Source organism: Panulirus ornatus, chromosome 20 (genome assembly GCF_036320965.1).
Source record: "Panulirus ornatus isolate Po-2019 chromosome 20, ASM3632096v1, whole genome shotgun sequence".
Taxonomy (NCBI): Eukaryota; Metazoa; Arthropoda; class Malacostraca; order Decapoda; family Palinuridae; genus Panulirus; species Panulirus ornatus.
The window spans coordinates 29,225,385-29,238,679 of record NC_092243.1 but is presented as its reverse complement, the minus strand read 5'-3'; positions in this window follow the sequence as shown (position 1 = coordinate 29,238,679).

Sequence of the window (13,295 nt, the reverse complement as noted above, 5' to 3'; positions counted from 1 at the left end):
ACCTCTTCTCTGTTTGCCAAATCAATATCCCTAACCCTCACACTTTGCACACCACCTCGACCATCATCAAACACATTCAACAAACCTTCAAAATACCCACGCCATCTACTTCTCACATCACCACTACTTGTTATCACCTCCTCATTAGCCCCTTTCACTGAAGTTCTCATTTGTTCCCTTGTCTTACACACTTTATTCACCTCCATCCAAAACATCTTTTTATTCTCCCTAAAATTTAATGATACTCTCTCACCCCAACTCTCATTTGCCCTCTTTTTCACCTCTTACACCTTTCTCTTCACCTCCTGCCTCTTACGTTTATACATCTCCCACTCATTTCCATTATGTCCTTGCAAAAGTCGTCCAAAGGCCTCTCTCTTCTCTTTCACTAATAATCTTACTTCTTCATCAGACAACTCAGTGCCCTTTCTAATCAGCCCACCTCCCACGCTTCTCATGCCACAAGCATCTTTTGCGCAAGCCATCACTGCTTCCCTAAATATATCCTATTCCTCCCCCACTCCCCTTACCTCCTGTCTTCTCAACTTTTTCCATTCTGCACTCAGTCTCTCCTGGCACTTACTCACGCGAGTCTCCTTCCCAAGCTCACTTACTCTCACCACTGTCTTCACCTCAACATTCTCTCTTCTTTTCTGAAAACCTCAACAAATCTTCACCTTCGCCTCCACAAGATAATGATCAGACATCCCTCCAGTTGCACCTCTCAGCACATTAACATCCAAAAGTCTCTCTTTCGCGCGCCTATCAATTAACACGTAATCCAATAACGTTCTCTTGCCATTTCTCCTTCTTATATACGTATACTTATATATATATATATATATCTCTCTTTTTAAACCAAGTATTCCCAATCACCAGTCCTTATTCGGCACATAAATCTACAAGCTCTTCACCATTTCCATTTACAACACTGAACACCCCATGTATACCAATTATTCCCTCAACTGCCACATTACTCACCTTTGCATTCAAATTACCCATCACTATAACCCGGACTCGTCCATCAAAACAGCTAACACACTCATTCTGCTGCTCCCAAAACACTTGCGTCTCATGATATTTCTTCTCATGCACAGGTGCATATGCACCAATAATCAAACATCTCTCTCCATCAACTTTCAGTTTTACCCATATTAATCTCGAGTTTTCTTTCTTACACTCTATCACATACTCCCACATCTCCTGTTTCAGGAGTAGTGCTACTCCTTCCCTTGCTCTTGTCCTCTCACTAACCCCTGACTTTACTTCCAAGACATTCCCAAACCACTGTTCCCCTTTACCCTTGAACTTCGTTTCAATCAGAGCCAAAACATCCATGTTCCTTTCCTCAAACATACTACCTATCTCTCCTTTTTCCTCATCTTGGTTACATCCACACACATTTAGACACCCCAATCTGAGCTTTCGAGGAGGATGAGCACTCCCCGAGTGACTCCTTCTTCTGTTTCCCCTTTTAGAAAGTAAAAATACAAAGAGGGGAGGGTTTCTAGCCTCCGCTCCTGCCCCCTTTAGTCGCCTTCTACAACACTTGAGGAATGCGTGGGAAGTATTCTTTCTCCCCTATCCCCAGGGATGATATATATATATACCTCCATAAATAAATTAAACAGCCATGGATATATATATATATATATATATATATATATATATATATATATATATATATATATATATATATATATATATATATATAGATATATATATATATATATATATATATATATATATATATATATATATATATATATATATATATATATATATATATATATAGATATATATATATATATATATATATATATATATATATATTCTTTCTTTTCTTCTTTCGCACTATTCGCCATTTCCCGCATTAGCGAGGTAGCGTTAAGAACATAGGACTGCTCCTTAGAGGGAATATCCTCACCTGGCCCCCTTCTCTGTTCCTTCTTTTGGAAAATTAAAAAAAAAATGTATGTATATATTTATGTATATATATATATATATATATATATATATATATATATATATATACATATATATATATATATATATATATATATATATATATATATATATATATATATATATATATATATATATATATATATAAATATATCAAAAAAGGGGGTGACTGTATAGTTGACTGGTTGGTAAGGTTATTTAATGTATGTATAACTCACGGTGAGGTGCCTGAGGATTGGCGGAATGCGTGCATAGTGCCATTGTACAAAGGCAAAGGGGATAAGAGTGAGTGCTCAAATTACAGAGGTATAAGTTTGTTGAGTATTCCTGGTAAATTATATGGGAGGGTATTGATTGAGAGGGTGAAGGCATGTACAGAGCATCAGACTGGGGAAGAGCAGTGTGGTTTCAGAAGTGGTAGAGGATGTGTGGATCAGGTGTTTGCTTTGAAGAATGTATGTGAGAAATACTTAGAAAAGCAAATGGATTTGTATGTAGCATTTATGGATCTGGAGAAGGCATATGATAGAGTTGATAGAGATGCTCTGTGGAGGGTATTAAGAATATATGGTGTGGGAGGCAAGTTGTTAGAAGCAGTGAAAAGTTTTTATCGAGGATGTAAGGCATGTGTACGCGTAGGAAGAGAGTAAAGTGATTGGTTCTCAGTGAATGTAGGTTTGCGGCAGGGGTGTGTGATGTCTCCATGGTTGTTTAATTTGTTTATGGATGGGGTTGTTAAGGAGGTGAATGCAAGAGTTTTGGAAAGAGGGGCAAGTATGCAGTCTGTTGGGGATGAGAGAGCTTGGGAAGTGATTCAGTTGTTGTTCGCTGATGATACAGCGCTGGTGGCTGATTCATGTGAGAAACTGCAGAAGCTGGTGACTGAGTTTGGTAAAGTGTGTGAAAGAAGAAAGTTAAGAGTAAATGTGAATAAGAGCAAGGTTATTAGGTACAGTAGGGTTGAGGTTCAAGTCAATTGGGAGGTGAGTTTGAATGGAGAAAAACTGGAGGAAGTGAAGTGTTTTAGATATCTGGGAGTGGATCTGGCAGCGGATGGAACCATGGAAGCGGAAGTGGATCATAGGGTGGGGGAGGGGGCGAAAATTCTGGGAGCCTTGAAGAATGTGTGGAAGTCGAGAACATTACCTCGGAAAGCAAAAATGGGTATGTTTGAAGGAATAGTGGTTCCAACAATGTTGTATGGTTGCGAGGCGTGGGCTATGGATAGAGTTGTGCGCAGGAGGATGGATGTGCTGGAAATGAGATGTTTGAGGACAATATGTGGTGTGAGGTGGTTTGATCGAGTAAGTAACGTAAGGGTAAGAGAGATGTGTGGAAATAAAAAGAGCGTGGTTGAGAGAGCAGAAGAGGGTGTTTTGAAATGGTTTGGGCACATGGAGAGAATGAGTGAGGAAAGATTGACCAAGAGGATATATGTGTCGGAGGTGGAGGGAACGAGGAGAAGAGGGAGACCAAATTGGAGGTGGAAAGATGGAGTGAAAAAGATTTTGTGTGATCGGGGCATGAACATGCAGGAGGGTGAAAGGAGGGCAAGGAATAGAGTGAATTGGAGCGATGTGGTATACCGGGGTTGACGTGCTGTCAATGGATTGCATCGGGACATGTGAAGCGTCTGGGGTAAACCATGGAAAGCTCTGTAGGTATGTATATTTGCGTGTGGGGACGTATGTATATACATGTGTATGGGGTGGGTTGGGCCATTTCTTTCGTCTGTTTCCTTGCGCTACCTCGCTAACGCGGGAGACAGCGACAAAGCAAAAAAAAAAAAAAAAGAAATATATATATATATATATATATATATATATATATATATATATATATATATATATATATATATATATATATATATATATATATATATATATATCTTTCTTTTCTTTCATACTATTAGCCATCTCCCGCATTAGCGAGGCAGCGTTAAAAACAGATGACTGGGCCTTTGAGGGAATATCCTTACCTAGACCCCTTCTCTGTTCCTTCTTTAGGAAAAAATATAAAAAAGATAAAATGAGAGGGGAGGATTTCCAGCCCCCCGCTCCTTTCCCTTTTAGTTGCCTTCTATGACATGCAGGGAATACGTGGGAAGTATTCTTTCTCCCCTATCCCCAGGGATAATATAATATAATATAATATAAAGGTGCAAGAGGTGAAAAAGAGGGCAAATGAGAGTTGGGGTGAGAGAGTATCATTAGATTTTAGGGAAAATAAAAAGATGTTCTGGAATGAGGTAAATAAAGTGCTTAAGACAAGTGAGCAAATGGGAATTTCAGTGAAGGGCGCTAATGGGGAGGTGATAACAAGTAGTGGTGATGTGAGAAGGAGATGGAGTGAGTATTTTGAAGGATTGTTGAATGTGTTTGATGATAGATTGGCAGATATAGGGTGTTTTGGTCGAGGTGGTGTGCAAAGTGAGAGGGTTAGGGAAAATGATTTGGTAAACAGAGAAGAGGTAGTAAAAGCTTTGAGGAAGATGAAAGCCGGCAAGGCAGCAGGTTTGGATGGTATTGCAGTGAAATCTATTAGAAAATGGGGTGACTGTATTGTTGACTGGTTGGTAAGGTTATTTAATGTATGTATGACTCATGGTGAGGTGCCTGAGGATTGGCGGAATGCGTGGTTATTATCATTGTACAAAGGCAAAGGGGATAAGAGTGAGTGCTGAAATTACAGAGGTATAAGTTTGTTGAGTCCTGCTGGTAAAATATATGGGAGGGTATTGATTGAGAGGGTGAAGGCATTTACAGAGCATCAGATTGGGAAGAGCAGTGTGGTTTCAGAAGTGGTACAGGATTTGTGGATCAGGTATTTGCTCAAAAGAATGTATGTGAGAAATACTTAGAAAAGCAAATGGATTTGTATGTAGTATTTATGGATCTGGAGAAGGCATATGATAGAGTTGATAGAGATGCTCTGTGGAAGGTATTAAGAATATATGGTGTGGGAGGCAAGTTGTTAGAAGCAGTGAAAACTTTTTATCGAGGATGTAAGGCATGTGTACGCGTAGGAAGAGAGGAAAGTGATTGGTTCTCAGTGAATGTAAGTTTGCGGTAGGGTTGTGTGATGTCTCCATGGTTGTTTAATTTGTTTATGGATGGGGTTGTTAGGGAGGTGAATGCAAGAGTTTTGGAAAGAGGGGCAAGTATGCAGTCTGTTGTGGATGAGAGAGCTTGGGAAGTGAGTCAGTTGTTGTTCGCTGATGATACAGCGCTGGTGGCTGATTCATGTGAGAAACTGCAGAAGCTGGTGACTGAGTTTGGTAAAGTGTGTGAAAGAAGAAAGTTAAGAGTAAATGTGAATAAGAGCAAGGTTTTTAGGTACAGTAGGGTTGAGGGTAAAGTCAATTGGGAGGTAAGTTTGAATGGAGAAAAACTGGAAGAAGTAAAGTGTTTTAGGTATCTGGGAGTGGATCTGGCAGCGGATGGAACCATGGAGGCGGAAGTGAATCATAGGGTGGGGGAGGGGGCGAAAATCCTGGGAGCCTTGAAGAATGTGTGGAAGTCGAGAACATTATCTCGGAAAGCAAAAATGGGTATGCTTGAAGGAATAGTGGTTCCAACAATGTTGTATGGTTGCGAGGCGTGGGCTATGGATAGAGTTGTGCGCAGGAGGGTGGATGTGCTGGAAATGAGATGTTTGAGGACAAAATGTGGTGTGAGGTGGTTTGTTCCAGTAAGTAATTTAAGTGTAAGAGAGATGTGTGGAAATAAAAAGAGCGTGGTTGAGAGAGCAGAAGAGGGTGTTTTGAAATGGTTTGGGCACATAGAGAGAGTGATTGAGGAAAGATTGACCAAGTGGATATATGTGTCGGAGTTGAAGGGAACGAGGAGAAGTGGGAGACAAATTGGAGGTGGAAGGATGGAGTGAAAAAGATTTTGTGTGATCGGGGCCTGAACATGCAGGAGGGTGAAAGGAGGGCAAGGAATAGAGTGAATTGGAGCGATGTGGTATACCGGGGTTGACGTGCTGTCAGTGGAGTGAATCAAGGCATGTGAAGCGACTGGGGTAAACCATGGAAAGCTCTGTAGGTATGTATATTTGCGTGTTTGGACGTATGTATATACATGTGTATGGGGGTGGGTTGGGCCATTTCTTTCGTCTGTTTCCTTGCGCTACCTCGCAAACGCGGGAGACAGCGACAAAGGAAAAAAAAAAAATATATATATATATATATATATATATATATGGGGAAGAGCAGTGTGGTTTCAGAAGTGGTAGAGGATGTGTGGATCAGGTGTTTGCTTTGAAGAATGTATGTCAGAAATACTTAGAAAAGCAAATGGATTTGTATGTAGCATTTATGGATCTGGAGAAGGCATATGATAGAGTTGATAGAGATGCTCTGTGGAAGGTATTAAGAATATATGGTGTGGGAGGCAAGTTGTTAGAAGCAGTGAAAAGTTTTTATCGAGGATGTAAGGAATGTGTACGTGTAGGAAGAGAGGAAAGTGATTGGTTCTCAGTGAATGTAGGTTTACGGCAGGGGTGTGTGATGTCTCCATGGTTGTTAAATTTGTTCATTGATGGGGTTGTTAGGGAGGTGAATGCAAGAGTTTTGGAAAGAAGGGCAAGTATGAAGTCTGTTGGGGATTAGAGAGCTTGAGAAGTGAGTCAGTTGTTGTTCGCTGATGATACAGCGCTGTTGGCTGATTCATGTGAGAAACTGCAGAAGCTGGTGACTGAGTTTGGTAAAGTGTGTGAAAGAAGAAAAGTTAAGAGTAAATGTGAATAAGAGCAAAGTAATTAGGTAAAGTAGGGTTGAGGGTCAAGTCAATTGGGAGGTGAGTTTGAATGGAGAAAAACTGGAGGAAGTGAAGTGTTTTAGATATCTTGGAGTGGATCTGGCAGCGGATGGAACCATGGAAGCGGAAGTGGATCCTAGGGTGGGGGAGGGGGCGAAAATTCTGGGAGCCTTGAAGAATGTGTGGAAGTCGAGAACATTATCTCGGAAAGCAAAAATGGGTATGTTTGAAGGAATAGTGGTTCCAACAATGTTGTATGGTTGCGAGGCGTGGACTATGGATAGAGTTGTGCGCAGGAGGATGGATGTGCTGGAAATGAGATGTTTGAGGACAATGTGTGGTGTGATGTGGTTTGATCGAGTAAGTAACGTAAGGGTAAGAGAGATGTGTGGAAATAAAAAGAGCGTGGTTGAGAGAGCAAAGAGGGTGTTTTGAAATGGTTTGGTCACATGGAGAGAATGAGTGAGGAAAGATTGACCAAGAGGATATACGTGTCGGAGGTGGAGGGAACGAGGAGAAGAGGGAGACCAAATTGGAGGTGGAAAGGTGGAGTGAAAAAGATTTTGTGTGATCGGGGCCTGAACATGCAGGAGGGTGAAAGGAGGGCAAGGAATAGAGTGAATTGGAGCGATGTGGTATACCGGGGTTGACGTGCTGTCAGTGGATTGAATCAAGGCATGTGAAGCGTCTGGGGTAAACCATGGAAAGCTGTGTAGGTATGTATATTTGCGTGTGTGGACGTATGTATATACATGTGTATTGGAGTGGGTTGGGCCATTTCTTTCGTCTGTTTCCTTGCGCTACCTCGCAAACGCGGGAGACAGCGACAAAGCAAAAAAAAAAAGAAAAAAAAAAATAAAATATATATATATATATATATATATATATATATATATATATATATATATATATATATATATATATATATATATATATATATATATATATATATATATATATTCCTATGAATCGAGGGGGAAAATGGAACACGAAAAGTTCCCTAGTGCACTATCGTGTAATAATCACATCATCAGGGGAGACATATAAAAATCAGTTGATATACATCGAAGAGACGAAACTATTACGCCCTTTGGTAAACATGTAATATGACTTGGACAATCACATGTTTACCTGGATGTGGAAAGGGAGCTGTGGTTTCGGTGCATTATACATGGCAGCTAGAGTCTGACTGTGAACGAATGTGGCCTTTGTTTTCTTTTCCTGGCTCTACCTCGCGCACGTTCGGGGGTTGGGGTTTTCTTTTCTTGTGTGGCGGGGTGGAGACGGGAATGCCTTAGGGTAGACAGTATGAATTGTGTACATGTCATATATATTCATATGTCTGTGTGTGTGTATATATATGAATAAGTTTAGATGTATAGGTATATGTATGTGCGTGTGTGGACGTGTATGTATGTAGAAGTGTATATGGGAGGGTTGGGCCATTCTTTCGTCTATTTCCTTGCGCTACCTCTCTAACGCGGGAGACAGCGACAAAGTATAATAAGGATATATATATATATATATATATATATCATTATATATATCACCGGGTTATAGTGATGGGTGATTTGAATGCAAAGGTGAGTAATGTGGCAGTTGAGGGAATAATTGGTATACATGGGGTGTTCAGTGTTGTAAATGGAAATGGTGAAGAGCTTGTAGATTTATGTGGTGAAAAAGGACTGATGATTGGGAATACCTGGTGTAAAAAGCGAGATATACTTAAGTATACTTATGTAGGTAGGAGAGATGGCCAGAGAGCGTTATTGGATTACGCGTTAATTGACAGGCGTGCGAAAGAGACACTTTTGGATGTTAATGTGCTGAGAGGTGCAACTGGAGGGATGTCTGATCATTATCTTGTGGAGGCTAAGGTGAAGATTTGTATGGGTTTTCAGAAAAGAAGAGTGAATGTTGGGGTGAAGAGGGTGGTGAGAGTAAGTGAGCTTGAGAAGGAGACTTGTGTGAGGAAGTACCAGGAGAGACTGAGTACAGAATGGAAAAAGGTGAGAACAATGGAAGCAAGGGGAGTGGGGGAGGAATGGGATGTATTTAGGGAATCAGTGATGGATTGCGCAAAAGATGCTTGTGGCATGAGAAGAGTGGGAGGTGGGTTGATTAGAAAGGGTAGTGAGTGGTGGGATGAAGAAGTAAGAGTATTAGTGAAAGAGAAGAGAGAGGCATTTGGACGATTTTTGCAGGGAAAAAATGCAATTGAGTGGGAGATATATAAAAGAAAGAGACAGGAGGTCAAGAGAAAGGTGCAAGAGGTGAAAAAAAGGGCAAATGAGAGTTGGGGTGAGAGAGTATCATTAAATTTTAGGGAGAATAAAAAGATGTTCTGGAAGGAGGTAAATAAAGTGCGTAAGACAAGGGAGCAAATGGGATCTTCAGTGAAGGGCGCAAATGGGAGGTGATAACAAGTAGTGGTGATGTGAGAAGGAGATGGAGTGAGTATTTTGAAGGTTTGTTGAATGTGTTTGATGATAGAGTGGCAGATATAGGTTGTTTTGGTCGAGGTGGTGTGCAAAGTGAGAGGGTTAGGGAAAATGATTTGGTAAACAGAGAAGAGGTAGTGAAAGCTTTGCGGAAGATGAAAGCCGGCAAGGCAGCAGGTTTGGATGGTATTGCAGTGGAATTTATTAAAAAAGGGGGTGACTGTATTGTTGACTGGTTGGTAAGGTTATTTAATGTATGTATGACTCATGGTGAGGTGCTTGAGGATTGGCGGAATGCGTGCATAGTGCCATTGTACAAAGGCAAAGGGGATTAGAGTGAGTGCTCAAATGACAGAGGTATAAGTTTGTTGAGTATTCCTGGTAAATTATATGGGAGGGTATTGATTGAGAGGGTGAAGGCATGTACAGAGCATCAGATTGGGGAAGAGCAGTGTGGTTTCAGAAGTGGTAGAGGATGTGTGGATCAGGTGTTTGCTTTGAAGAATGTATGTGAGAAATACTTAGAAAAGCAAATGGATTTGTATGTAGCATTTATGGATCTGGAGAAGGCATATGATGAGAGTTGATAGAGATGCTCTGTGGAAGGTATTAAGAATATATGGTGTGGGAGGAAAGTTGTTAGAAGCAGTGAAAAGTTTTTATCGAGGATGTAAGGCATGAGTACGTGTAGGAAGAGAGGAAAGTGATTGGTTCTCAGTGAATGTAGGTTTGCGGCAGGGGTGTGTGATGTCTCCATGGTTGTTTAATTTGTTTATGGATGGGGTTGTTAGGGAGGTAAATGCAAGAGTTTTGGAAAGAGGGGCAAGTATGAAGTCTGTTGGGGATGAGAGAGCTTGGGAAGTGAGTCAGTTGTTGTTCGCTGATGATACAGCGCTGGTGGCTGATTCATGTGAGAAACTGGAGAAGCTGGTGACTGAGTTTGGTAAAGTGTGTGGAAGAAGAAAGTTAAGAGTAAATGTGAATAAGAGCAAGGTTATTAGGTACAGTAGGGTTGAGGGTCAAGTCAATTGGGAGGTGAGTTTGAATGGAGAAAAACTGGAGGAAGTGAAGTGTTTTAGATATCTGGGAGTGGATCTGGCAGCGGATGGAACCATGGAAGCGGAAGTGGATCATAGGGTGGGGGAGGGGGCGAAAATTCTGGGGGCCTTGAAGAATGTGTGGAAGTCGAGAACATTATCTCGGAAAGCAAAAATGGGTATGTTTGAAGGAATAGTGGTTCCAACAATGTTGTATGGTTGCGAGGCGTGGGCTATGGATAGAGTTGTGCGCAGGAGGATGGATGTGCTGGAAATGAGATGTTTGAGGACAATGTGTGGTGTGAGGTGGTTTGATCGAGTGAGTAACGTAAGGGTAAGAGAGATGTGTGGAAATAAAAAGAGCGTGGTTGAGAGAGCAGAAGAGGGTGTTTTGAAGTGGTTTGGGCACATGGAGAGGATGAGTGAGGAAAGATTGACCAAGAGGATATATGTGTCGGAGGTGGAGTGAGCAAGGAGAAGAGGGAGACCAAATTGGAGGTGGAAAGATGGAGTGAAAAAGATTTTGTGTGATCGGGGCCTGAACATGCAGGAGGGTGAAAGGAGGGCAAGGAATAGAGTGAATTGGAGCGATGCGGTATACCGGGGTTGACGTGCTGTCAGTGGATTGAATCAAGGCATGTGAAGCGTCTGGGGTAAACCATGGAAAGCTGTGTAGGTATGTATATTTGCGTGTGTGGACGTATGTATATACATGTGTATGGGGGGGGGGGGTTGGGCCATTTCTTTCGTCTGTTTCCTTGCGCTACCTCGCAAACGTGGGAGACAGCGACAAAGTATAAAAAAAAAAAAAAAAATGTTTTTATATATATATATATATATATATATATATATATATAGAGAGAGAGAGAGAGAGAGAGAGAGAGAGAGAGAGAGAGAGAGAGAGAGAGAGAGAGAGAGAGATGCTCTGTGGAAGGGATTAAGAATATATGGTGTGGGAGGCAAGTTGTTAGAAACAGTGAAAAGTTTTCATCGAGGATGTAAGGCATGTGTACGTGTAGGAAGAGAGGAAAGTGATTGGTTCTCAGTGAATGTAGGTTTGCGGCAGGGGTGTGTGATGTCTCCATGGTTGTTTAATTTGTTTATGGATGGGGTTGTTAGGGAGATGAATCCAAGAGTTTTGGAAAGAGGGGCAAGTATGAAGTCTGTTGGGGATGAGAGAGCTTGGGAAGTGAGTCAGTTGTTGTTCGCTGATGATACAGCGCTGGTGGCTGATTCATGTGAGAAACTGCAGAAGCTGGTGACTGAGTTTGGTAAAGTGTGTGAAAGAAGAAAGTTAAGAGTAAATGTGAATAAGAGCAAGGTTATTAGGTACAGTAGGGTTGAGGGTCAAGTCAATTGGGAGGTGAGTTTGAATGGAGAAAAACTGGAGGAAGTGAAGTGTTTTAGATATCTGGGAAGTGGATCTGTTAACGGATGGAACCATGGAAGAGGAAGTGGATCATAGGGTGGGGGAGGGGGCGAAAATTCTGGGAGCCTTGAAGAATGTGTGGAAGTCGAGAACATTATCTCGGAAAGCAAAAATTGGCATGTTTGAAGGAATAGTGGTTCCAACAATGTTGTATGGTTGCGAGGCGTGGGCTATGGATAGAGTTGTGCGCAGGAGGATGGATGTGCTGGAAATGAGATGTTTGAGAACGATGTGTGGTGTGAGGTGGTTTGATCGAGTAAGTAACGTAAGGGTAAGAGAGATGTGTGGAAATAAAAAGAGCGTGGTTGAGAGAGCAGAAGAGGGTGTTTTGAAATGGTTTGGGCACATGGAGAGAATGAGTGAGGAAAGATTGATCAAGAGGATATATATGTCGGAGGTGGAGGGAACGAGGAGAAGAGGGAGACCAAATTGGAGGTGGAAAGATGGAGTGAAAAAGATTTTGTGTGATCGGGGCCTGAACATGCAGGAGGGTGAAAGGAGGGCAAGGAATAAAGTGAATTGGAGCGATGTGGTATACCGGGGTTGACGTGCTGTCAGTGGATTGAATCGGGGCATGTGAAGCGTCTGGGTTAAACCATGGAAAGCTGTGTAGGTATGTATATTTGCGTGTGTGGACGTATGTATATACATGTGTATGGGGGTGGGTTGGGCCATTTCTTTCGTCTGTTTCCTTGCGCTACCTCGCAAACGCGGGAGACAGCGACAAAGCAAAAAAAAAAAAAAAAAAAATATATATATATATATATATATATATATATATATATATATATATATATATATATACATATATATATATATATATATATATATATATATATATATATATATATATATATATATATATATATATATATATATATATATATATATATATATATATATATATATATATATATATATATATATATATATATATATATATATATATATATATATATATATATATATATATTATATATATATATATATATATATATATATATATATATATATATATATATATATATATATATATATATATATATATATATATATATATATATATACATATATATACTGAGAGAGAGAGAGAGAGAGAGAGAGAGAGAGTGAGAAATGTTCTGTGGAAGGAATTAAGAGTATATGGTGTGGGAGGCAAGTTGTTGAAAGAAGTGAAAAGTTTTTATCGAGGATGTAAAGCATATGTACGAGGAGGAAGAGAGGAAAGTGATTGGTTCGCAGTGAATGTCGGTTAGCGGCAGGGGTGCTTGATGTCTCCATAGTTGATTAATTTGTTTATGGATGGGGTTGTTAGGGAGGTGACTGCAAGAGTCTTGGAGAGAGGGGTAAGTATTCAGTTTGTTGTGGATGAGAGGGCTTGGGAAGTGAGTCAGTTGTTGTTCGCTGATTATACAGCGCTGGTGGCTGATTCGGGTGAGAAACTGCAGAAGCTGGTGACTGCGTTTGGCAAAGTGTGTGAAAGAAGAAAGCTGAGAGTATATTTGAATAAGAGCAAGGTTTTCAGGTACAGAAGGGTTGAGGGACAAGTCAATTGGGAAGTAAGTTTGAATGGAGAAAAACTGGAGGAAATGAATTGTTTTAGATATATGGGAGTGGATTTGGCAGCGGATGGAACCGTGGAAGAGGAAGTGAGTCACAGGGT